This window comes from Manacus candei, unplaced genomic scaffold (genome assembly GCF_025592945.1).
Source record: "Manacus candei isolate 608988 ecotype Guabito, Panama unplaced genomic scaffold, ASM2559294v1 h1tg000005l, whole genome shotgun sequence".
Taxonomy (NCBI): Eukaryota; Metazoa; Chordata; class Aves; order Passeriformes; family Pipridae; genus Manacus; species Manacus candei.
Genome location: NW_026138053.1, coordinates 7,397,219 through 7,422,879, shown reverse-complemented (window position 1 = coordinate 7,422,879; position 25,661 = coordinate 7,397,219). Strand labels below are relative to the sequence as shown.

The 25,661-nt window shown below is 43.8% G+C and overlaps 1 protein-coding gene across 3 annotated transcripts in view; it reads left to right on the top strand.

Moving 5' to 3' along the window:
- The window catches only part of DAB1 (DAB adaptor protein 1), a 440,923-nt gene that overhangs the window by 202,989 nt on the left and 212,273 nt on the right, over positions 1 to 25,661 (top strand). For 2 of the 3 annotated variants that reach the window (XM_051801343.1, XM_051801354.1), the window contains exon 2: positions 6,115 to 6,179. The gene's annotated coding sequence lies outside the window, so the exon portion shown is untranslated. Of the gene's footprint in view, positions 1 to 6,114; positions 6,180 to 8,321; positions 8,408 to 25,661 lie in introns of those variants that run through there. The other variant, XM_051801365.1, reaches the window with a different exon arrangement.

Below are 25,661 nucleotides of genomic sequence, written 5' to 3'. Positions count from 1 at the left end.
AAAATACTCATTTTACAGTTCTACGCCTGAACCATGGCTTTAGGATGACACTGTAGGTGTCAGGGAGCCCAGTATGACTCTTACCCAGCAGTAGTTTTTCCTTGAGGTGGGCTGCCCAGCATCCCTTGAAATAACTTCCTCAGACCCTTTTACACTCACCACAGGGATGCCACTGGCGTGACACACCGAGAAAGGGCAGACGCTGCCAGAAGCATCTGGAAAACATTCAGAAAAATGGTCCAGATGTGGAATGACGCAAATCCAGGGGCAGAAGACCTGTCTGAAATCCCATTCTTGTCTGAATGATAACCTGTCTGAGCATAGGGCTGGAGAGAAGCTGGGCTCAGACCGTGATTGCACAGAACTGGCAAGTCAGCCTGTTTCTGGACCTCTTTTTGTGCTGTGTGTGGGACAGCAAGAGAAGCATTGCAAATTATAGAATTAATGCATCACTAAAAAAAAAAAAGCCAAATGTCTTCCTCCCCTTACTCTCCAAGTGTTGAGGATCTGCTTAGGTTCACCCCCTTCCTTGTTTATGTTGCATTAGTAGGTGCCCCCACTTCGAGCCCCGTGCACCCCTGCATGCTCTCGAGGTTACTACAAGAACCTGATCTAAGGAGATGTTTTGGTTGCACTGAAGTGTTTTTATGGATCAGTTTCAGGAGGTGAAATCATGTCATAGCAAAATGTTTGCTGCGTGTGAGGAGAGGTTTGGGGCTGTTTGGGACTCAGAGAGGGTGGCAAACTGCTCTCTCTCGTATGAGTGTTGTAACCCAGAGCGTTTGTGTAGCACGTGGGTTAAAGGGCTGTGGCTCAGCCCTGCTGGAAATTGCCTGTGACCAGAGCACTGCAGTGATATTTGACCTATCCTGGCCCTGAACCAAAGTGGCATCTCCTTTGGGTGAGATCTCTGCTGCTCTTCACAGCCAGCTTCAAGCCTAAAGCTTTTTATGCGCTTGAAATGGCTGCTGGGGAGAGGACACACAAAACCCTTACCTCTTGGGAAACTCCCTTTTACAGCAAAAGGTGTATTTTGGCATAATGAGTTTTCCAGTGGATTTTGTTGAAAGGTAGTGAGATTGCCAGTGTGCATCTTGATGTGCTAGGCAGCTGCTGGCACCCAGAGCTGGGTGTTGAGGCAGCTTTGGGGTTGGTGGACGGTAATTTGCCCCTCTGGAGCACAGCACAGCTAATGAGCATAGTCCCTCCAGCCACAGACAGTCATTGGAACAGATCAGAAACAGCTTCTGCTGACCAGACCGATGGGAAAGCTGTGTTTGGTGCATGACAAATAGCAGGATGTTGCATATTTTTCATTATTAACTCTGAGTCCATACAATTAGGGGTAAAGAAGAAAATAATATGTATTTATCTGTGAAGTCTAATGACAAAATAATAGCCAGGGGAAATATTGATCCCTGCCTTGACTGCTCTCTCTAGTGGAAGGTGTCCCTGCCCATGGCTGTGGGGTTGGAACTAAATGATCTTTAAGGTCCCTTCCAACCCAAACTATTCTATGATAAAACAGGAATTTTCATTGTTTCACCATTTTTCAGTGCATTGCATGTACTGGAGTTGGCAGTACATCTTATATGAACATCACCTCCACTGTCCTGTTCTCTTCCCTTCCACCAAAACTTACCTCTTTTCCCTCCCCATGGGTGATGAGGAGTATGTCTGCACAATGGATAGAAAGGACAAGATGCCTTCTTGTGACACCAGGAAGAAAATGATCCGGGGAGTTACAGACCACTAAGCCTTTCATTTGTACCTGGTAAACTGGTTCAAATGATAAGAAAAAAAAAAGAAAACATTTGGGAGATGCTGATAAAATCAGGCTTATCCAGTAGAAAGGTAGTGTAGGATGTGGCTGGAAGTGATAGGAAAAGCCTAGGCTTGATGACCCAGCAGGTCACTTACAGTCTTTCACTCCTAATCTCTTAGAAGTCTTTGAACTTGTCAATAAGAAGGAAGAGAGAGGAACTGGCTTATCTCATTTATTTACGATACTGAAAGGTCTTTTGCAAGGCCTCTCACAGAAAACAGTCAGAAAGACAAGGAAGGCAGGTGAAAGGGAAAAATATAGTCGGGAATCAAAACCTGCAGCAAAGATTAGGTATAAGCGGGCAATTTTCACCATTGCAGAGGGTTAAACCAGGGGTTCCTTGTATGTCCCTAGGTCCTATATCAGGTTTTTGATGTGGGATGAGTAACTAGGTTTGTGGATAGCAAAAAGCCTCTGGGGTCAGCCAGCTCCAGAGAAGGCACTGAGGAAGGTCAGAACAACCTAAACAAGCCAATAGACACATGACATAACCTCCAAAAAATGGTCAGTGTTCATGCATGGCTTTTGCCCAGCCTGTGTTTTCAGTTTGAATTTGCTGTGCTCAAACTAGAAATAAGTCTTCAGTTCAGCAATCCCTGCAGAAGATCTTGTTGGAGCTGCTAATGGGAGAGGAGATGCCATCTCCCTGATAACCTCTCCGAGGGGGTGTGCAGTTCAGGGGCAGCTGTACCAGTGTCTTCAGATTTGGATTAATGATCCTTTTTCAGAAGTACATTAGGATTGGATAAACACATACATAATGTTATCTGAAACACCAGCAGTGGTACTCAGCATCAGGGTAGTCTTGTTAATGAAGGAACCCAAATTAAGAGGCTTCATATACCAGATCAATTTTCTCCCTCCCTGTAGATACAGTATCTTGTTTCTTTTAAATAGCCATGTCTGTCTTGCTGTACTAAAAAAAAGTTTTGAATAAGAGTTCAAAAAAAAATTCATTTGTTTGCATTCCCTGCTGCTCTGACTGTCACAGCTGTGTTCCCCACCCATTGAGTTGATGGAGCTTCCTGCCTCCCTTCCATTCCATTCCTTTCCATCTCTCTGCCTTTCCCCACCACCTTTTAAACTGGAAAAGAAGCACTGGATGTACCTTTTAAAGCCAGGGACTTAAGTCCTGAATGTTGCTAATGAGCAGTGAGAGCCTTTTAAGGAACTGAAACGTTGCATTCTTATGATTTGGGAAACAAAAGCTGAATAAGAACTGTAACACTTAACTATGGCATCCCACTTTATTTTTCTCTAATGCAGGCTAAGCTGCCTTACAGCAATCTTTTAATGTAATGATTGAGACTATTATAGGAAATACTATACAAAGCAACATTTTTTTTTGCAGCCTAAATAATAAGTAGGGCAAGGTTTTAAATGAGGCTAGAGTAATGAATGCTGTACAATAATTTTGATGATAAATTTCCCCGGAGGATAAAGTGGAAGAACAGAAGCAGGCTGTATTTAATCATGCAAAGTTAAAGGAATGCAGACCAACAAATATTTATAGAAATGTACGGATTTTCTAACCTTTTCTGAGATATTCTTGCCCTTTTCACCTGAGAGACTTAGCAGGAATTCAGGTCTTTCGGTGTGTAATAATTAGGAGGAGGAATTGATCACACAGGGTCAAGTGTTTCTTTGATGTAGTGCACAGAAATTCCTGCTTCCTTGCAGGCTGGAGGACTCAAACAGTAAGACATTTGTTTTTCACAGCTATTTCATTCATCAGTAAGTCTGAAAAGCTTGCTTTGAGCAGATACACAGCATGGGATGACATATTCTGCAGCTGCTCTTCACCTAGTACTGACCCAAGGAGGTGTGTCCCTTCTGCAGAGCAGGGCACTGTGTAGAGATACTAATTCCCAAAGCAATATAGTTCTACGTGCAGAGTAAGAAGAGGCCTGTGAACTGCGTTGCAGAGATGAGATCTGGGCTTCCATGTGCTGAGCAAGCTCAAAATCTTTGCCTCATGCTCCATCAGGAGGCACAGACCTGCCCTTCCCATGCCTGTACCAAAAGCCATCCATCCTCCTCAAAGGTGATGCTCCTCAGTGGTGATGTGCCTCAAAGGTGGTGCTTCTCAGCTGTGGTTTCTTCTGGTCTTTGCTGTTTGTCTGGAGGAAACAAGCTAACAGATAGACAAAAAAACTAACAGATAGACAAAAAGTCACCCCTCACTTGTCTTAGCATGTTCTTGGTTGTTCTGCACAGGTGCACATGGCTGTGGTAGAGTTAGGCAATCACTCTATAAAGTGTAGGGTTGTGTTGTTTTGTGCATTTTTTTAAAAACAACTGTTAAAGGTATGGTTTTTCAGTGGACTTCAGCTCAACCTACAACAGTATTCACTCAGCAGAGGCAAAACCCTGAAGATTTCTGTTCTGCTGATCAATACTTAAAGCATATATTGATTTCCAATTTAGGTGTTAACTTTTTAGCTCTTAGAAGGGCTCTTGATATCAATTTTCACCTTGCCTGATGTTCATTATATGTGAACGTTATGACAGCGAGTAAGCTCAGATCCCATCTGGAGAGACAATTAGTTCTAGTGACTTCAAGACTGCAATGTGCAAAGATTTACTTGTCCTGTGTAAGCATTGTGGTAGCATGAAATATCTCTGTTTAAGGCAGTGACCTGAGAAATGCTTTCATTCTGGCCTGGCACAGCCTTCCTCTCGTTTCTTAGTCTGTGTAGTCATTTCTGAAATCATAGAATAAACTAATAAATAGCTCTGTTTATTACATTTATGTTGTTTCAGCATAATAATTCATAGCCAATGAGCCCGAGGTTCAGGGCTCAGTTTGCTGGGTGGCTGGGCTTTGTTTAAACAATAAGACACACATGATAAGCAGTGTGATTATACCTCCAGTAGTGTTAGGAGGCACAAGGTCAAAAGGCTCAGTGACTTTAACTACCTGAGAAGTGCCGTGTAATCCCCTGCAAATGGGCTGTCTACAATGTCTTATTGCTGTATCAGAGAGGGAATTATTTCTTTTTAAAGGCAGCCACATGAATTCCCTCTGTAATTGGCACAGGAATGACATCACTAGCTGCCAATCAGAAATCCTCTTTGTCTTGGATTTTAACACCTTAATTTCAAGTTCAGGTCATCTGAACAAACGGATTTTGTTAAAATGATGTTTTATCCTCTTTGTGCTCTGAGTCCCATCTGCTCGCTTTGTGCTCTGTATGTGTGTGTGTGTTGTGAATTGCTCTGCAGTAGCTTTTGTATCATCATCAGGCACTAAACAGTGATTGCAAAGTCTTTGCAGAGCTGGTGACATGGGAGCCATGGCCTGACTTGTAGTGTCTAGAACATTACTTAGAAACTCAAGGGAGCAAGGGGAGGGCAGGTAAGCACCTCAGGATGTGGGCAGCATGACTGGGATTTCAAAATCAATGCATAGCCATCAAATGGTTTCAGCCTAGCACTGTCTTTTCCTTTTTATTGGCAAACATAACATCAAAATAATAAAATCATCCTGATTTACAGTTATTGTTGATAAAATGAGTACACATGGGTCACAGCTTTACTAGCCTGAGCAGATGAGGAGCAGGCCACAAGGATGCTGTTTATCCTGGTGATATTGAAAGGACTGTAGGCAGTTGCTGCTGTTTTGGAAGGGGAATGAGGGATTCCAGATGGAGAGATTTCCCCCTTGTTTCTCCTCACTTTAAGCCCCAACAGAAGCGAAGATAAAGGCACAGCCCCTGGGAAGTTCTCTGCAGCCCCTTGAGCTGGTTTCATGGGCTTCATCCCGCAGCTGCTCCTTCAGCAGGGGAAAGGAAAGCCTGCTTGAAATCCCATGGTCCATCCCAAAGAATGTTTTTCCTTTGGATAAATGGAAGCAGATGCCAGAGGTCACGGCTTCTCTGTGTCTCAGTCAACCAGTGGGTGGGATGAGGACATCTGCACATGGGAAGTGCAAAACCCATGGTCGAGGGGATGCTGTGGAAATTGCTGTTCAGTTGTAGTGGGTTTTAGGGACAAAGCAAGAGGAATCATCGTCCTGTCAGAGGGCAAAAATTTGACAAATAGTTTCAAAGGCTTAAAATAAATCTATCATAACCTGACTGATGTGCTTTTTTCCTGAGGTATGTTAACAGAGGTAATGATACCTCTACAGTGAACTCAATTAACCTTCTGCAGCCTTCTGTGTGACAGGGACTCCTAAATCTCCTATTTTATGAGTGCATGTGCAAGATTTGAAGCTACTCTGAACTTAACACTAATAAATGCCATTTCCTAATTGGTGACCATTTGTATGTTTTTTTTTTTTCCAGTGAGAAGGACATGGTGGCTGTGAGTGGGATGTAGTAGATGATTGAGATTTCCACACAGGAGTGAGGTAACTTTTTATTATTATTATTAAGAATCTGGTGGTTTGTATGGATGTCTTTGGAGTTTCCATTGTTCAGTGATGTTATAACACAATCTTAAGGAATTTAGCTTTGATTCTCTCTGTTGTTTTGTATAAATGGTCATCCATTGACAATAAGAACAATGTGACTTTCCTCTGTCTGATACCCAGTGCATTTTGAGTGTCCTTTAGAAGTGCTATGGGCAAATATATAGGAAGAACTCCCTGTGTATTTAGGCTTCCATGGCTCAATTTCCCTACAGATCTCCCTTCTGCTCTGTGATACATTCTAGTACGTGCACATCACATCAGGAGACTTGGTAGTGTTTGCTCCTGCCTGGCTTCTGAAATCTTTGCATGAACACATGCTGTACAGAGTGAAATGTTTCATCTGGGAGGGAGCATGTCAGCAATAAATGAGAAAACAAGAGAAATGGATGATGCCCCATAATGCATACCCTATAATATAATCATTGTTGTTTGATAAAAGAGACACTTGGAGCAACTCTCCGTGCCCTGCTAGGTATGTCTGGATTTATTATTCAAAAAGGCACAATCAAATCTCTTCATTCCGTTGACAAATGGGTGCTATTCAATTCCGTATCTGCCTCTTATTTATAGCATATAGAGGGGTGATTTATAGGCTGGCTGCAGATCTTCCAAAACAGTTTTAATTAGCAGCGTTGGCTATTAGAATGAGAGTCCTGTAGCTTCCCTGTCATATGCATCCCCTTAAAACTAAACAGGAATTTTACTCTTTGCTAGGCGATGCCTCTCTGTTTTATTGTAATTTCAGCAGGAAAATGTACATGTGCTTTAGCAGTGAAGGTTGTACTCCTGTTTGCAGCTCCAAGGGGCAGACAAGGGAGGTCAAGGAAGGTAATGCCATTTATTGCTGAGCCTTGGGGAAACAGGGCAATCCTTGGGGCATCAGCACTAACTAACAGCACACGGGAGCTTGCAAATATCAAAGACTCAGTTTTGAGGACAAAGTAAGCACCAAAGACACCAAGGCCAGCTGCTCAGGCTGCCAACATGAGCATTTTGGGATTCTGCTCTGGATTTCTGTGTGCTTGGAGGAGCTGAGAAGGCAGAAGCCCCCATCTCAGTGTGTCCTGTGGTTGGAATGTTCACAGTGTTGTTTTTGCTTTATGCATTGTGTGAGGGTGTAAGCAAGCATTACCCCAGCTGTTCCTTATCCACAGAGCTGCTCTGGCTCATGGGCTAATTGGTACCCCTGAGGTACAGAGCAGAGGCAGCCACAGCACGGGGGGCAGCTCAGTAAAGGCACTAGTTTGAGTCTCTATTATTTTCATGCATTTGATAGGAATGTGATCCCTTTGAGACCTGAGCCTATCTGTCAAACCTGAGATCAGCCAACAGGTTCAAAAGTTATTTGGGGAAGCAATGACTGACAGAACAATTGCACATCTCTTGTTTTTTTCCTGAGAAACCAGGCTAAAAAAGTGCAGGAAACATAAAGAGTATTTTTTGTGCTTTTATGCAGTGTGTGTCGCATGCAGAATGGTCTGTTGTTATGCTTCCACTGATCTTTTTTTGACATAAGCAATGCAGTCATTCTGTCTTTGCATCAAATAAGTCTTTGTACTACTTGTCACCAGCTCACAGTGTCTTTGTATGTGTGTAAACTCGGTGTTTGCTACATTCCCTCATCACTACTGTGCTACTGCCTGCAGCTGGGCGGTTCTACTCCCTCTCTGCTGCTTTACAGCAGCTCTGTCAGTGACATTTAATCTGGAGAGTAAGAAAACCTCAGAAAATCTGAAGTTGGTGGTTGAAAATAATTTTAAAAGAGGACATGAGTACTGGACCTGGTCACAGATGCTTGGTGTCTCTGCCTGTCCTTCCCTGGGAGGAGGTGAAGGAAACAAGGCACAGCTGAAAGAGAGGAGGCTGGATGAAGTTCATCGCTGCCCTGCCAATGTTGTGTTTGTGGTTCTTGGGAGACTGATGGGAAAATGAGGAATTAGGAAATGAAGACATAAAAAAATCCTTCTAGAAACAAGCCTGAAATTAATATGGTCAGAAGGAAGGAATGGAAATGATTCCTGTGGTTTGCAACTGGGAGATGATGGGCTCTGCATCCGGGACAGCAACACATCCATGGGTAATTCACAAATCTGGGGAAAAAATCACAGTTCTCTGGCTGAATACAAGTTAGATTTATTTTTTTAATCTACAGAAGTTCTGTACAGGTATTTTATTTCCTTTTCTGAGCATATTGATAAAGCACATTGGTTAAGGAAGCTTTCAAATTATTAACATCTTTGGTTCTGTCTTTGAGCCAAGTGAGCAGGATTTGGTGAGCTGTCTTTGGATATTACACTAAGTGCTTTTCTACTGCAATTCTAATAGAGTGTAGGGCTGAATTTGATAGTGTTACCTATTAGTGATTAGAAACTCAAGGGCTTTCAGTGTGTCTGTACTGCAGAATTGGCTTTGATTGATAGATTGGGCATTATGCATTTCATAATTTTTAAATTTTGCTTTGAATCATAATCATATTCCTTCTTAAAATTCCTCTTTTCCCTAACATTTTGAAAACGTTTTGATGGTGTGAATTGGGAAGAAAGAGGAGAGAGAACATTTTTGCTCATAAACATTTAAATATTAAATTGTGCATTAGTCAGTGGTACAGGCTGAACTCTGCTGGAGAAAGGTACTTTTAAATTACAAAAATATTAACACTGTAATTATTGAGCATGGATAATAGTTATGAATTATGGATCAGTCAGGTTAGCAAAGTCACGGCTGCCTAATAGAGAAAGGTATGATGGGAACATGTGGGAAGATGATTGAGGATTCCCGCTTAATGTTTTCATATACTCTCCTCAGCAAAGAGGACTGCTGCTCCTCTGCTGGTCCCAGAGAGCTGTGAAAGCTCACCAAGGGCTGGAGCATCCCTACCTGCTCTGCAATAGGACAGTCTCTGTGCCACCATGGCTTTTTGGTGTCCAGCCCAGCTGGAAGGCCCTCAGTGCTGAGCTCTGGGTGACACTGTCACTGATTGTCACCACTGAAAAGTCCTGGCATGCTCCAAGGCACAGAACCTGCAACAGGAATTGCTGACACTTGTAAACCTTGTCTTCCCTGAGGAGGCTGTGGAGGGTGGCAGCAACACTGGAGGGTTAAGGACCAGAGTTCTATCTTTGCTGATGACCCTCTCTCTCAGCTGGACAAAATGACTTCCCATCACCTTCTCTCAGTTCCCCTCATTGTAAATGAAGATAAAGCCATGTCATACCTCTGCAACGTTTTGACATCCTTGAAGGGAAAATGCAACCTTGAAGCACTCAGAGAATATCCTACTGCCAAATGACTCCAACAGGAGCTCCAGCAGTGCTCACTGTTAGGATATATATTTTTTTCTCTGTATCTGGGTGTTGCTGTGACAAGAAGTCCTGCCTCTCCAGCTGTTGGTGTTAACCCACAGCTGCTCTTCTATCAGTTTTCCAGTTTGTATCTACCCAGCTTCTTGCCTTGTCTTCAGCCACAGTCTATTTTCTCCAGAAAAAAATAGGAGCTTTTTCTACTTCATTTTTTATAGGAGGGCTGTAATATCTTAGAATTGTTTGCCATAAACTTTTGAGATTCAGTGACCTTTGTTAACCAGGAAGGGGTTTTTTGAGGTCTACAGGCAGAATTAATCATATGTAAACTGTTTGCTTTAAAAAGTCTCTTACTGAACGTAGGATTTCACAGGTAGCCTTGGAAAGGTCAGAGGCTGGAGGCAGAAGCTGGGAGCAGCTGCAGAGCACTGCAGGAGGACAAGCCTTCCCAGGGCAGGTTCAGAAGTAGGGAGAGACTTGTGATAACACATGGCATTGAGGAGAACTCCTTGTGTTTGAGAGGCTGGCCTCAAGCCAGAAATTTGGAGTACCTAAGGAAACAATACATAGACTAGCAGCAATAGCCTTTGCAGCAGTGATTATGGAGACCTTCCAGCCCTGGGTTAAACCCATGGAAGAAAAAGAGTTCATTGAGAAAAGGGCAATTGTCAAAAGAGAGGGACAGTGAGTGTCATTGATACCCTAAAGGCTGCAGTGTCTTGGTGTACAGGGTCCTTGCTGAGGAAGGTCTTTCTCTGAATTTTAGAGGACTCTGTCAAACCCCTTAATGTGGTTTTAATGTATTTTCTTGTACTCAGTGGTGGTTTTTACCTGTGAGCCCTTGGCACGCTGTGTCTCAATGAGGCTGATTTTGGGAGATGTCTCACAAATTAGGTGCACTGCAGTGAAGTGTTTGGTTTCCTACCATGCAGCTCTGTTGTTCATCCCCCTTAGCTTCTGCAGATGATGCAGTGGAGCGTGTTGTCAAACTTCTTTTCAGATTTTTATCATGTCTTGCAGAATAATTGCATTTTGTGTTACAGGCAAGCACATTTGGAGGGTTTCATTCACAGCAGCACATCGTGTGAGAGAAAGGGGAGTTTGCTGAACTTCTTTGCCTATACAGGGGGAGGACACCTTCAGCACTGGTGGAGGGAGGGAGATGCCACCCCACCAGCCACCCATTTGCAATGTGTGCTGTTCACTAGGGCTGTATTCAGGGCCTGATTTCGGGACCTAGCTCCAGGATGGCTCAGAGCCCAAGGGCTCCTCCGGGCTCATCCTGCAGAGTGAAGCGTGGGCTTTGCTCTTTCTCCTGATAATCAAAGAACAGGGCTTTCTCTTTAAAGAGTTAATTCCACAAAAACATTAATGGAAAAGTTATGGACTAGAAACATTTCCATCCAATCGAGAACACACAGAAAGTCTGAAAATGAATGATTTAAAGACTATGGGAAAGCATAAAGATGTTGAGGTGAATTTACTACTTTGTTCAGTGCATAGATTGTGTGAGTGATCTTCAGTATGAATTAAAGAAAGGTTCCAGTCATGAGATATTACAGTTTAATTCACACATTACTACAGTCAGGGCAAGGACAGTAATGTATTGCACAACCAGATAGGATTTCCATACTGGATTGCACCTGTGATCTATATGGACAGTGCTGTGTCTGTCAGGAGAAATAATGTGATAGAGCATAATAGGCAGCTGTGGAAGGATTTACCTGGAGCAAACTCTTATCTGCTAATAGCTGGCTCGTATCCCAACCCTAGCTGTGAGAGTTCATTGTTACAATGTCCTGTTGGATGTGAGTGAGGATGTTCTCCTGACCTTCATCAGCCTGAAGGCATTAATGAATCACTCACATCTGCCCCTTGTTCATACCAAGCAGCAGCAAGTTCTGCAGGGCAACGTGTTTAAAAACACGCAGAACTTTTTTTAAAGGCAGCTTGAAACGTGATACTGTCAGTCATCTGTTGCCACACTTTTGGACTGAGGAGATGGTACCTTACAGAGCCCAAGTTATCTTTGTTAAACCACTCGCCACTCAAGTATACCAACCCCCCATCAATTTTTATTCATCCCTTCTCCCAGTTGAAGAAGGTACCAGTTTTCCTTTCCTCTAAAATATTTGCAGATGTTACCTAGGCTTTTTAACTGTTTTTTTTTCCTTTTTCCTTTGTGAGGTCAGGTGTGCCAGTTTCAGTGAAGACTGGGTAAACTTCCTGGCTTGGTATTTTAAGTCTCATTTCTTGTTCTAGTCTCTCTAGATCTTTGCTTTGACTTTTGACCACTTCTGTTTACAGACCTGTAACTAGCCTGGAGCTTTTATTTCTCCTAGAAAATGTGGAGGAAATACAGGTGGCCGAGGAAGATCACTGTGCCTGTGCGATGTGTGTGCTAGATTTGTTTTGGCCTTCTGGAGACTTTCTTCCCCCCCCTGATTTTTTCTCCAGTTTAAGACTTACCAGCAATGGCTCTGATGTAATCCCAGTGCTCTGTCTCTTCCCATTTTTCGGCTGAGAAAGCTTTGCACTGTGTGTTACAGGGGCCATCAACCCGGGGTCTATTGCACATCAGCAGTCCGCCGGGTGTTCGCTGCTCTCTTTAGGAGCAGCATTCCCGGAGCCATGCCGTGAGGAGTGTAGAGAACAGATGGGCCAGGAAAGTACCTTGCTCTCGGTGGGTCTGGAGAATGAACTCATTATCCAGCCTGTGGTCTGTCGCACCAGCCTCATTTACCAGTGGCTGGTGTAAAAAACAAACCCTGGAAAGCAGTGCCTGGCAGGGTGTGAACACAGTGGTGCCAGCGTGGCGGTGTCAGTCAGGGAGCAGCTTGTTGGGTATGAGGGATAGGGAGGAAACCTGGGAAGGCAGAGAGTTACAAACAGGCATCAAACAGCTTCATAAAAATGACAGGAATCCCGGCTCTTGGGAATTCAAAATGTCACGTAGAGAGGAGCCACATTTCAGGGCAGACTCTGCGAAACTTCCATTTCCTTAGGTGGTACCTCCTCCAAGTATTTCCCAAAAAAACCAATAAAGTATTAACAAAACATGTTTAAAAAACACGATGTTCAAACAAACAAAAAAAAGGACAGGACTTCCCGGACTATGTTAGATTGAATAGGTAAAGAGACAGGTTTCCATCTTTCTCCTTTTCAAATGCCAGCTGAGAAACACCTCTGTGCTCAGCCTCCCATGCGACATCCTGCTGAACTCAAACCACCTGAGACACGTAACATCTTCCTCCTCCTTCCTTGCCTGCTTGTCAGTGGGGAACACATTTTGCTAGAAGCAAAGGGTGCAGTTCTGAAAAGCCAGAAGAGATGAAACTCTGGGATTTAGCCAAAGGAATTGTTTGAGAATTTTGGGGTTTGGCTTAGTCTTTGTGGTGAAGGTTTGAGGATTGCAGGAGTCCTCTGTAGCTGCTGCTTCGATTGCTGTTAAAGACAGGGAAATTTTTGGCACTGGTTTACTCAGAGGAATACAAAAAATATCAGAGCTGGCGGCAGTCTCGGAAAGGGAAAGTGCAGGGTGGGAATGCTTTTGTTTATTTGTAGTAAAATACACAATGAGTATGGGGGAAATTGTTGTCTCTGGGTTACTCTGTGGGTTTGTGTGTGATTGATAGTGTGTTAATAGTATTAAGCTCCCTACTTCAATATTATTGTTGGGAAATCTGGCTGGAAATTGACTGCCTGTATAATCCCAAGATTTATGCAGGCAGAGCACATGGTGTGCACTGATGTCATGTGGAGAGGGGTCCTGCACCCACATGGGAAAGTCTCATCAAGTAAACACACTTGATCAACCACAATAACATCTCCTGTGCTGGAAAAGTGGGAGGACACTTTAGCTTTGAATTAGGCAGAATTTTGTATTTTTACAATGCATAAAGACACCAAAAATATGTCCCCACAGGCTACTGCTGGGGTGTTTTTCTTTCAAACGAGTACCTGACGCAGCTGGCACGGCGCTGGTGCGTAACCTTTGCAATAGGTGAAGAGGCTGGAGGCAGACAGATGTTCTAGTGTTGCTGGCCGTGCACTGTGCATTCTGTGCCCATGCAGATGGTCCTTTGTAGCCTCTCCCTCCCAACGCCCCATCCCACCTGTTGGCACTTACGGTACGTCTCCGAAGAATAGCCGAGTTGCTGGGGAGAGGAAGACAAAAAGATACAGCAGCACTTCTAGCTGTGAAACAAGGCAAGCTGTGTGTAGTGCATAGCAAGGAAGCCAACAATTAGGGCTCTCTCCAAAGCAGGAGCTTTCTGTCTCGAATACATTCTGGTAATTCACCAGATTGCGGCATGTATGGAATTACTGATGATTTTTTTTTTTTAATGAAAGGGAGCTTCTGTCCTGAGAAAAATTAGTTGATGCTGAATTGGATTTGGTTCTCCTCCTGCATGCTCAGCTTTATAGAGAAAATAAAAAAGGGCAGAGAAGAACAAATTGACTCTGGAAGCCACCTCTTAGAAGCCTGGCTTCAATCCTGCCAGCCCATCCCATGGAAATAAGCCTCCCACCCACAGAGAGCTGAAGTGGACAAGCCCCTTTGCAGAGACAGCAGCAGAGATTTATTAGAGCAGTTTCAGTGGGGTTCGCAGCAGACTGAACCTGTGCTGGTTCCCTACTGCCTGACATTTCCCCCCTGCACCTCATCTCCTGCTTTGTCCTCACAGCAGGAGCAGAAGCAGGAGCAGGACTGCTGCCTGATCCCTTCCAGCATCAGCACAGGTCGGGGTGGCTTCAGGCTTCCATCCAAAGATGGAGATAAGCCAGGATAAGCTCAGACCTCAGTGTGATTCATATCACTCGATTCTGCAGGTGAAAGAAGTGTCTAGAAGTGAGATGTAAAGCTGTGGGAACATCAGTCAGCACATCAGGCTTCACTGCTTCCCTTAATGGTCTGTGGGGACTCTGCCAGTCTGGGCAGTGAGCTGGTACAGGTTGGCCCGGTGTTCCTCACCTCAGAAGGACCACACTGACTCCCAGTAGTAGGAAAATAAAGTAGGAGTTATTTTTTCCTAATAAATCATACCTTGCAGTTATAAAATGGAGTGCTGACTCCCGCTGATGTTTGAGTTGGTTTGGTTTGAGAGCAGGAGAGCTGTACAGCAGGGAGTTTTTAAGGCAATGCACCATGTGGACCGTCACAGCTGTTTAAGGAATAGCACTGTATCATGCAAAATATTTTGCAGGCAGGCACTTTGCAAACCCTGGAAAGTGTTTTACAGATTCTTTTGCAGAGGAAGTTGCCATTCAGTAGCATGGTTTATTTATTTTGTTTGGTTTTCTTAGGTTATTAAACATGTTTTATTTATAGAGTGTGCTTTCTAGAGAATCATCTGCATATGTGTTCTTAAATAAAACATGCAGGACTCTGTGGGCACTGAGTTGCTGTTTGCGTGTGTTGGGTCATGTTGGGTACCAACAGGCAGCTCCATGGGATTTGTAGGCACTCTGGAGGTGTGCATGGAAGTGCTCAGTGGTCAGCTGAAGAGAAGAATCACAGAATGGGTCAGGTGGGAAGGGTCCACAGTGGGTCATCTGGTCCAACCTCTCTGCTTAAGCAGGGTCGTCCCAAAGCACATGGCACAGGATTGCATCCAGACGGTTCTGGAATATCTCCAGGGACATATTCAGACTCCACAAACTCAGAGCTGAGCTGATGTCTCAGAGCTTGTGGAGGGAGGTGTGTGTGTGGCTCACTGTGAGCCCAATCCATGGCTGCAGGTCTCTGGCCATCCTCTATTCCACCACACAGCTCCTCACCTGCTGCAGCCCTTTTACAGTTGATTTTAGTGGTGAATCCAGAATGACTAACTCTGTCCATAATCCTTTCAAGCATAAGCATGGAAGGATCTTGCTAGTAACCTTGTGTCATCAAAAAGTGTGAATTTGTGTGTGTGTGAATGTTTGCACCATCTGTTCCCTTTCCTGCAGCACAGGGTGAGATTTTTGTCTCCTTTGCTCAGTTCCAAACAGGTATGTGTGATGCTGATGTTCACTGTGACATAGTACAGATTACATAGGTTTTTTCCACTAGAACGTACCAATACATGGGCACAGGTGTATCAATGCAGTGCAGGCAGAAATCTATTCTAATAAACACCCCCCTGCCCTTTTCATCCTATTGTCATCCTCTTAATTAAATTGATATTCCTAAGATGTATTCAATTTAGGATTTGGGTTTTTTCCTACTGAGATACCCAAGTAGAAGGAATTATGTGCATAATGGTGTGGCCAGCTGGCAGAGCTGTACAGAAATACAATTTCTGCATTTATAGGTAGGTTTTGTCCTAGCAATCTGCAAAGCAGCCAGTGGGCAAGGAAACGCTGCTCATAAGAGCAATTTCCCATGATTATTAAAGCCCTGAAAGCTGAAATCAAATATTGCTAATCTGCCACTCACAGTGCTTTGATACCAAGCCATCACAAGGAAAAAGAAGTATAGTTTAAATTATACTTTGACTGTAATGAGTTTTGAGAAAACTGAGATTATCATCTAGAACAAAAGTCTCCAGTTGGTGTCACAGAATGAATTGAAAACTCTTCCTCTTTTCATCTAAACTCTTGTCCGTGTCCACACACCAGCTGAATTCTCTGGAGCAGGTTGTCTGCAGAAACCTTCCCCAGAGGTTTAGGTGTGGTTTGGGGCATCAGAAGCCATCTGCAGTGTGACACATTTGGCTTCATCTGCAAACAGCTTCTGGGGCAGAGGGTTTCGTCTGCTTGGCAGTCTGTGACATTCCAGGGAGGAAAGGCTGGCATCTGGGCTGTGGTCCTTGCAGAAACACAGCAGAATGCTGGCTTGAGCACCCACAGGGTGAGACAGGAGTGTGCTTCCAAGCTCTTTGGGAAAGCCACCCTTTTCAGGTAATTCTGGCTGCACCACAGTGCTGGAAGTTGCTGTTCTCTCAGTAAACAGAGGAAGCCTTAAGGACTCCCAGGTTCCATGGGCTAATGCATCCACACCTTGCCAGCTGGGTTTCCAAATTTCATATCTTCCAACTGCATCACTCCCTCAGTCATTGCTGCTCCAAACAGAAGCCCAAGGGCTATTTTATGCAATCATGGATCCAATCAGGATGCAAATGAGGTCTTAAAAGTATATGTATAACGTGGGACAAAATTTACATGTATAGATGGAAACCTTTCAAATGCCAAAATTTTTTAGCTAAGGCTATTATAGTTTATTAAAATGAGCTGTAGATTTTGTGTGGCAGCATAATTCACAGTTTTCACATCTTGGCATTTCAAATAATTTTAATTAAGCACTAGATTTACAATTTGTTCCACAAGTAATACAGTTTGCTGAGATTACGCATATTTTCTGTAGTTTTGATTTTACTACTGTATTCATTTAGCTCAGCAAATTTATAAAACTAATTAAAACAGAAGTACTTTTTTTGATTCAAATTTTGAATGAAAAACAAAGATCTAATGTAAAATGATGCTTGCAGAGAAATTAAGACTGATAGTAGCTCTAGAGATATTTTATAACTTGATTTTTTAAACTAAAAGCAATTATTTTTATAGCAGACTCTTGGCATGGTTGTATTGTTTTCATATTTTGAGATGCCAAGAGAGTGGGAGATTAGGATGCAGTTCAGCAACACACTCAAACATGTCTAACGTTAACCACGGAATTAGTCCTCATTGAATTCATTGGATTTCTTGTTTTCTGAAGCACTTTGCTGAACTGAGATGGAGTTTTAGAGCCAGATACCACTTCAGGTACCAAGGCAGGTCATGCTGCTCCCTGGTTCTTATTAAGTCTTGTGTCACTGAGGAAGGGAAAAGAATGTGCCATTCCCAGGCCATCAGCATCCTGAGGCAGCATCTCCATGCCAGGATTTTTCTGTGTCTTTGGAGTCCTCCTGTCCCACTGACAGCCGAGCTTCCTTACAATACGGGAGAGCGAGGAACGTGTAAGGTTGTTTGAACTCATTTGATGACATGCCATTGCAGGTTTAAACACCAATTACCACGTTTCAAGTGACAAATCTGGAGGGAAAAAAAGATGATCATTTAATAAATTTCTTATGAAGGCAAATGACTCATACATAAATCAAACTGCTTCATTAAAGGGGAAGCTCAGTCAGCTGAATACAGAGGTGACAAAGGTTAACTCCACAGTCGTGACACCAACTCGCGTGTCATTTCTCCCGCGCTCGCGCGATGAGTCACGGCTGCAGCAATGTCTGGTGTCACCATCCCCCGCTCCTCTGGCAGCAATGACATTTCTTATATCACCTTTTGCAGCATCAAAAGCAGTCTAAATGTTAGGAGAAACTCATAATCCTGCTTTTGACAGAGGTGAATTAAAGACTTCTGCTCTTTTTTCCTGCGCGTATCCATGCAAGCCGCAGTGCTCCCAGTGCCCCAATGATATGTGCAATTCACAGTCAAATCCTGGTCCTGCTGTCTTCCAGATCCTAGGAACATATCTATCTCACCTGATGTCCTTGCAGTGCGGTGAGTCTGTGCCTTTATCTGCACCCCTATCCCATGCCATCCCTGTGTTTTCTCCTACTGCTTCAAGACCGATCCTTGCCCATTGTACTCAGTGGCAGCTGTGGCTGCTCCAGGGCAGCCCACGTGAAAGGTGTTTTCAGGACCCATCTCCCACATCTGGGCACTCATGGACCACCCTGAACATCTCAGGGTGTTTGTCTGACACCATTTTGGCCATCCCAAAGACAGCAATATGGATTTTGGCCTATTTCACAAGCTGATGTGTACCTTGTGTTGTAAATACAGGGGAAGAGGTTACAGGGTGCTCTTGGAGTTGGATGAACCATCTCAGTTGTTGTCACCTTGTTTGCAAATGCTGTGTTGTTGTTTTATGCCCCTGCTCTGTGCTTTGGGAGTTTGTGAACAATGATGGCGATGATGGGGCATATCAGCTGCTGTGAGAACAGAAAAAAGCGCAGAAAGGTTTTGGCCACACAAAGACAAAATGGGATTATTTTTCAGTGCCTTTGGAGCTTTTAGAATTGATGGAGATGCGGTGAAGATTTTAAATAACCCCAGTAAAGAATTTACGGGTCCTTCTGACCCCATATGGTCCTTCCCTCTGCAATTCCCTGCTCACGTGTGCAGCCTGACTCTCTCTTAATTTACTTATACCTTGAGCAGAAAGAGGGCAGGCAGAGAAAGGCAGCACGAACACCAACCCACCATATGTTGTTTCTAATGATTGAGAATAGTGGGTGTGTGCATCGGTCTCCTAACATATTCTGTAGGCCAGGGGCCTGTGGCACTACAGCTGTTGTGCTTTTATTTCCCCCCGTATTCTCCCCTCTGCTGCTGAAATCCGCAGCCAGGAAGTTGAGGATGCTGTTGCTGTGATACGCCTTTGGAAGACATCTCTTCTGTGAGGATGCAATTGCTGCCACTTGCTCCCCTCCGAGTTACACAGCCCGGCACCAGTGCCAAGTGGCAGGGAACATGGTTGCAATTTGGGAATTTCAGTTTTTTCCCCACACCTCCAGCATTAAATACTTTTATTCTCATTCCTGTGTCAGAATCCATTGCATTTTCCACATTTGGGTTGGTCCCAGTGCACTGCTGCTTTTGCCCATGGAGGTGTTGCAATGTAGTGCCTAAGATCCACAGTGGGAAGAGACAGGAGAATGGTGTCATTGCACTATTAGTTCATATTTTTATAAAACGGCAGGAATTCGGAATATAGCTCTTTTAATGTCTCATTCAAGCAGACAGCAACATTGAAACGTATTTTATTTGATGCCCAAGAGACACGCCGCTAGCATTTATAGTGACAACAGAAATCTACTTGTATTCCAAACTCTTCAGGAGAAACATTGATAGCTTTATTCAAAATAACGGCACTCAGAGTTGCTGAATCGCGTTCCCAGAGGGACTGTCCTGGAGGAAAGTCAGTGCCGTCATCTCAGTCCTATTTCCAAGAACTAAATAAAGTCTGGGGCATATGAGTCTTTCAGTCTGTACAAAAGGGAGGGGATACAGAAAGGGGAAATGCATCAGGATGGTCTAAGCTCTGCCATGGTCTCTCTTCTCCTCCATTTCTGGTGGATGGTTCACCCCTCTTCTAGTGGAAGATTCCCTGCCCATGGTAGAGGGGTCAGAACTAGATGGTCTTTAAGGTCCTCTCCAACCCAACCCATTCCAAATTCTGTGATTTTTGGGGAGAGAAGTCACCCACTCTGAGTCATTGCATTTTTAGCATTAGGCTGGCAGGGATCCTTAATAACAAGCAGTAAGGAGAGCTGGACATTAAATACTTTATTAATCTGACAGACAGTGTTTATTTGTTATATTTTTTGTTACAGTGGTGAATTATCTGGCAGTAGTGAAGCCCCAGGCATAGGTGACCTTGGGGTGAACCTTGGCCGTTTCATTTTGCTGAGGGTTACAGGGAGGCTCATTTCATTTTTATAGAAGAACTCTGTGGTCTCTGTATGAGCTCCACAAGAAGTAGCAAGATTCTGCTATTACATTAAATATAAGATCTGCTATATGTTAAAATAAAGTGGAAGTCTGCGTTAAACTGGCACAAGCCAGAAATTACCCTCATATTCTGAAAGAGGCACTGATACCATGCAGAAAATAGTCTATTTGGAGATCATTCTGATGATATTTTTCTCCGCTATATCCTTTTTGGGGGGGGGAAGGAAAACAAGCTCTTGGTGGCTGAGGAGTTCATTTTCTCCCACTGCTGCTTTTTTCATTGAAGTCATCATAATCCTCCATTTGTGACATCAGAGTTACTGGCTAGCAAGATAATTATGATTTCACAAACTGAAGATTATGACCTTCAAATGAGGGAGGCACAGCGGGGCGGACAGATTCCTAAGCAACAGCCATCAGATATTTGTGAAATATTTGCGAAAATGTCCTTGCAGTTTAAAAAAAAATAAGGGAGAGAGGGCAGGAGGGAAACATCCAAAAAATATTATCAGCAGAATGAGTTGCCAGCCAGCATTTTTTTCCCCCAAGTTTTCCATTTGGTGCCCATGATTCTCTAACCTGTCTCATTTAGCCTTAATGAACACGAGACATTTTTTTAGCATGCCATATGTGCTGTGGTCCTTAGGAAAAAAAAAATGCATCCAAATAACTTATTTTTTATGTTCTGACTCTGCCCAATCATAATTTACATTTTGCACAGTTTGATGCCCATCTGCAATGTCTTTACTATCAGAAGAGGTAATAAGAAAGGGAGGAAAAAACCCATAGGAACATGTTGAATGGCTGACACAAGAAAACCTGGGTGGAAGAAAATAATTTTTGTCCTTGTGGTAATAAGCAACTTAGAAAATGGCTTGAAATCCTGCCTTCAGTGGTGGCGCCAGCTGCTGTATCAGCAATAGCTTGAGAAGAAGAGCTCCAGCAGTTGTTGGTGTGTCTCTGGGGAGTCTCTTGCTCTGCCAGGGTGGGCGATTGGTCCCCCCATGGCTGAGGATCAGCCATACATCCTGAAAATGAGCCCTGAGTTGTGCCTCAGCTGGATCCTTATTTGTAATTATGGGACAAGCTATTTAATGACCACAAACTCTCCCCGTCCAAAGCTCCTTGAAAATATTCTGTCCTGAAAAGGTAAAAAGCCTTGAAAGAATATCCGTTCCTCTTTGGTTTTCCTTGTCCTTAAAAACACTGAAATCATGTATTTTAACCTTGGTGCTTGGCAGGAGGAGGAAGAAAGGAAGGAGACACCAAAGGGAGGTCCCAGATAGCTCCAGGAGCCCATTTCCATTTTGTGACTTCCTGCCTGATGGGGTCTAAGGCAGTTCCCAGGAAGGTGCTGATGGATTGAGCTGCTCTGCATCCTCACGTTCTGCTGAGCACTATCTGGGGCCTTGTGCTCAATGACTGCAACAAATCATAACAATTCATTACATTTAGAAAACAGTCAACATTTTCCAAACAAAGCTCCAACCATAACAATCCAAATCAGCCACATTAAGCCACTGAAGAGCCCTGATATGTCCAGTCCGGACATCTGGGCTCTCTGCAGCCCCACCTTGGTTTCCTTGTGACCCCATACAAGGCAGGATGTTGGACACAGGAGCAGGGCTCTGGTAGTGTCACAGTTCCCATTTTTCTTCCTAACTACCTTTAAGGTCTATTTTTTCCTTTAGTAGTCTGAGTCAGAAGATGTCCTATATCCCTTGCCTGGAATGGTACTGGTTCAGGAGTGTTTTATTTTGATAACATGAGCTGATGGGAGCTATTACAGTCCAGGTTACTTCAGTTACCCTCAGTTACTTCATCCTGGATTTTACAAAGTCAGAATTTAAAATCGGTTGCAGTAGTCAGTGCTTTCAGCATTTTCCAGCCTTTGTGCCGAGCTGCCAGGAGTTTGTGAGTTACAGCCTCCTTAAATTTACCAGGTGGCTTAAGTGACCAAAAAAGGCAGCATTTCTTACTTATAGGACACACAGAAGAGAAATTCCTGGTGTTAACATTAATGGCCAGTGTTCCATTGGGATGTGAGGAGAGATGGGAGGCACAGGACTGTACTGGAGGATCACCTGAGGGACCATGTAGTTGGTGATGCATAGTCTGGCACATGGAATCACAGAGGGACCTTTAAAGGCCAACCCCCTGCAATGAGCAGGGACATCTTCAACTAGATCAGGTCACTCAGAGCCTCGTCCAGACCTTGAATGTTTCCCAGGGTGGGGCTTCCACGTCTCTGGGCAACCTGTGCCAGTGCCTGACCACCCTCATCGCAGAAAACTTCTTCCTTACGTCTCATCTATATCAACCTGCATGAGGCTGCTTTGTCAAAGCACAGAGGAAAGATTTCATGACACTGCACATGAAAGTCAGGGTTTTTCCATAAGCCAAGACCTCCTCCATGCAGCCAAAGTCATGTTTGACTCTGTTTTCCCTTCCCCCACCGTTAAATACGGATGTGGTATTTGCACATAGCTCTGAGATGTAGGAGGTGCCCACAGTGTAGGTGACGTACTGGGGATATTTGAGAGCAACCACTGCTCACATAACTTTAACTTGGCCATTGGGATGCTGGAGCCTGAAATACCCTGACTGTTGTCATGAGGGCTGCTTTGCAAAGCAGAGAAAGCAAGCTGTCTCCATGTGGCCAATTTACAGTCAGAAGTACAAATCCAATCCAAATCCTTCTGTCCCAGTTGAATCCACAGCAAACTGTTTGTGATCAAGATAGAGCCTAAATAACTATTTGTATAAAATATTTAGTGACTAATTTCTTGTTACAGATGCTTTGGAGAATGCTGTAAACTGCTTGCAGACAATTGAAAAGTTAAGAAAGAAAAAGGGAAATTATTGAATATTTTATTCGGTGCACATGATTTGAGCAGCTTTAAGAACTGCAATGTTAAGCCACGAGACAGGAACCTGCAGAGCATCTGGAGTGTCTTTACCCATTGGTAGAGAAGAAAGGAGCAGTAGTGCCATGCTGGGTACCACAGGAACAAGTGTATATATCAGAACAGAATTAATTTAAAGTTATAGGCTAAAAACATTGTGGTTTGAGTGCAGAACTGACCCACTGACCTCCCTGAGCCTCCCTCCTATGGCTGGCACTTCTCAGAGCAATAGTGGATAATTTTTTTTCTAGTTAATAAACAAAAAACTCAGTTTACTTCTTCAATTTCATTTCTGCTAAACACGCATCAGTGGCAATGAACTGAAAAAAAACAACAGAATAAATAATACAGACAAATACATAGAGGAGTTCAATTATCATTTCCCCCCACTGAAACTGCCTTTTAACAACTACATCTTCTGACTGACAGCTTATTAATACTAATTACATTAGAAATATGCAACATAACTAGTGCACTGGTACTTTCAATTATCTTCCCTTGTCTTCATTCCTTTCCCTGTGCTCCCAATCCTCCCTTTTCATGCCCCATAACCGCTATCTGGGGCTGCAGCTCAGAGCTCATGGACCTGGCTGCCCATGAGCAAAAGCCTTTCATTTCTTACATGAATGGCAGGAAAGGCCACAAAACTGTGTGTGTGTTTGTGAGGCTGTGTGGGTGCTCACTGAGGGGGCCTTCCAACCGTGTCAGGGATGGAAAATCCTTTGGATGTTGGGGGGAATTCCCTGTGGACATCCTGTGAATTTCCTGTGAAGGTTTCCTTACTGGCTGGACTCGATCTGGGAGTCTTTTCCAACCTTAGTGATCCTGTGATCTGTTTTATGATTCTAAGTTCCTTTGGAGATCCTGTGAAGTTCCTGTGAATTTCCTATGGAGGTATCACACTGTTTCATGGCCTCCAGCCCTGGTTTATACATCATTTTCACAGTTTTTCCACAGTGCAATGCTGACCCTGGAGATCAGCCATGGTGGGTTGATCCGGGCTGGCGTTGGCTCCATCGGACGTGGGGGAAAGTTCTGGCAGCTTCTCACAGAAGCCACCCCTGTAGCCCCCCAGTACCAAACCCTCACCAACCAAACCCCAAACAATCTGCAGTAGCTGTTTTGGAGAGCTGGGGTTGGAGCAGCACTGACTGACCCAGGTTCCTGGTATTGCCTCGGCTTTGTTTTAATCTGTGCTTAATGAACTGTTAATTGCTTATGCAAATCAAAGCAATGGAGACACTTAAAGATTATTTATAATGCCTGAAAACATTATGAAATCAATCATTTTAGCTTTTACAGCTCCCACTATTCAACTGTTATTTAGATCTCTAACTTTTTACGTTATATTGCTATAACAGTTTATGTAAGAAGACAAATATGTTTTGATTTTATTTTTTATATCAGCTTGCTGATTGCTAAAACATCTATGACAGTTGACATGGAAATCAGGGAGGTTTTGATTAGGCTTTTCTGATATGTAAATGTTTGTAAATGAGTTTTATGTATATTTTAAAAATTTGTTTAAAGTTCTATTTAAGGAAGAGGAAATAGTATCCTATAGCAATTGAATAAAGAACCTGAGCAGAATGTTCTCGTGAGTTACATGTATTTAAAGGAACTCTAAGAATAAGCACTGACTACTCTATCCAGAAAGTTAGTGGAGAGACCCTTTAGTATTCACGGAGTATTTATGCCAGGTTCTTACAGAGTCTGCCTTTGCTATAATATTTCACAATTGCTAAAAGTTAGGCAGGAACCATGGCCAGACAATAGAAAACTCAATAAAATTAGATTATCACCGTGAACTTACAAGTGATTTCCTGTACCAGGTCTGTAACAGGGAAAGGACTAAGCCAAGGGAAAAACACAGGTTTGAGAGATTCTGGAATGTGAATAAACCAAACACCGTTGCTAGTTGGCAAAACAATAGCTATTTATTAGAAAAAGGTGGCAAACAGGGGAAAAAAAAGGTGAATAAAAACAGGCGCCTGAGGGAAAGGGATTGGGGCGGAGGAAAAAGTGCATAAAAGACCCTAGGAAGAAGGCTTTCCCCCCCATACTCACCCAGGTGTCACCTGTAAACAAGTCTTACCCATCCTAACCCATAATGAAGTCCCTCTGCAGCAGCTGCGGGTCCTTGGGGGGTGGCAGGCTCCCACTTCAAGCAGGCGTCCCCGCTGAAAGCAACTTGGTCCATCCTGAAGAGCCAGCAACCCCAAAGAGTCTGCCTTTTTAAAGTTTATTGAGAGCACCTGCCCCGGGGAGGTGTGGCCAGCACCACCCCGTCAGGGGCTCTCAATCCCACCCCTTCTGTTATGTAAGTGCACCCCTCCTGCGGGTGCGTGAGTGAGCACCTTGGAAATCCCCTGGTGCAGGCACAGTGATTTGGGAGGGGTCTTCCCAATTGAGTCTGGGGGATGGCCTTCAGCACCATCATCATCACTTTGTCCTCCAACTGCCCTTGAAGAACAATGGGCCAATCACAACAGACCAATTAAAACAGTTTACACAGAAGCTCTCCCTCCAAGGCCAAGTTCACTGCTTTATCAGAAGACTTGGCAGGAGAAAACATAAACTAACTGCAGGTGGCTAGGGCCAAACACAGACCAAAAAGTAACATCCCAACTTCATCCCGATACACAGGTCCTTACACAACAACATTGGGGCTTGCTCCTTGGAGCATTGACAGAGTGGAGAGGATGTCAAGTTTTGTGCCTGCTGTCTTTGAGATGTCCTGAGTGGTGCTGGAAGGCAACATAGGGATGAAT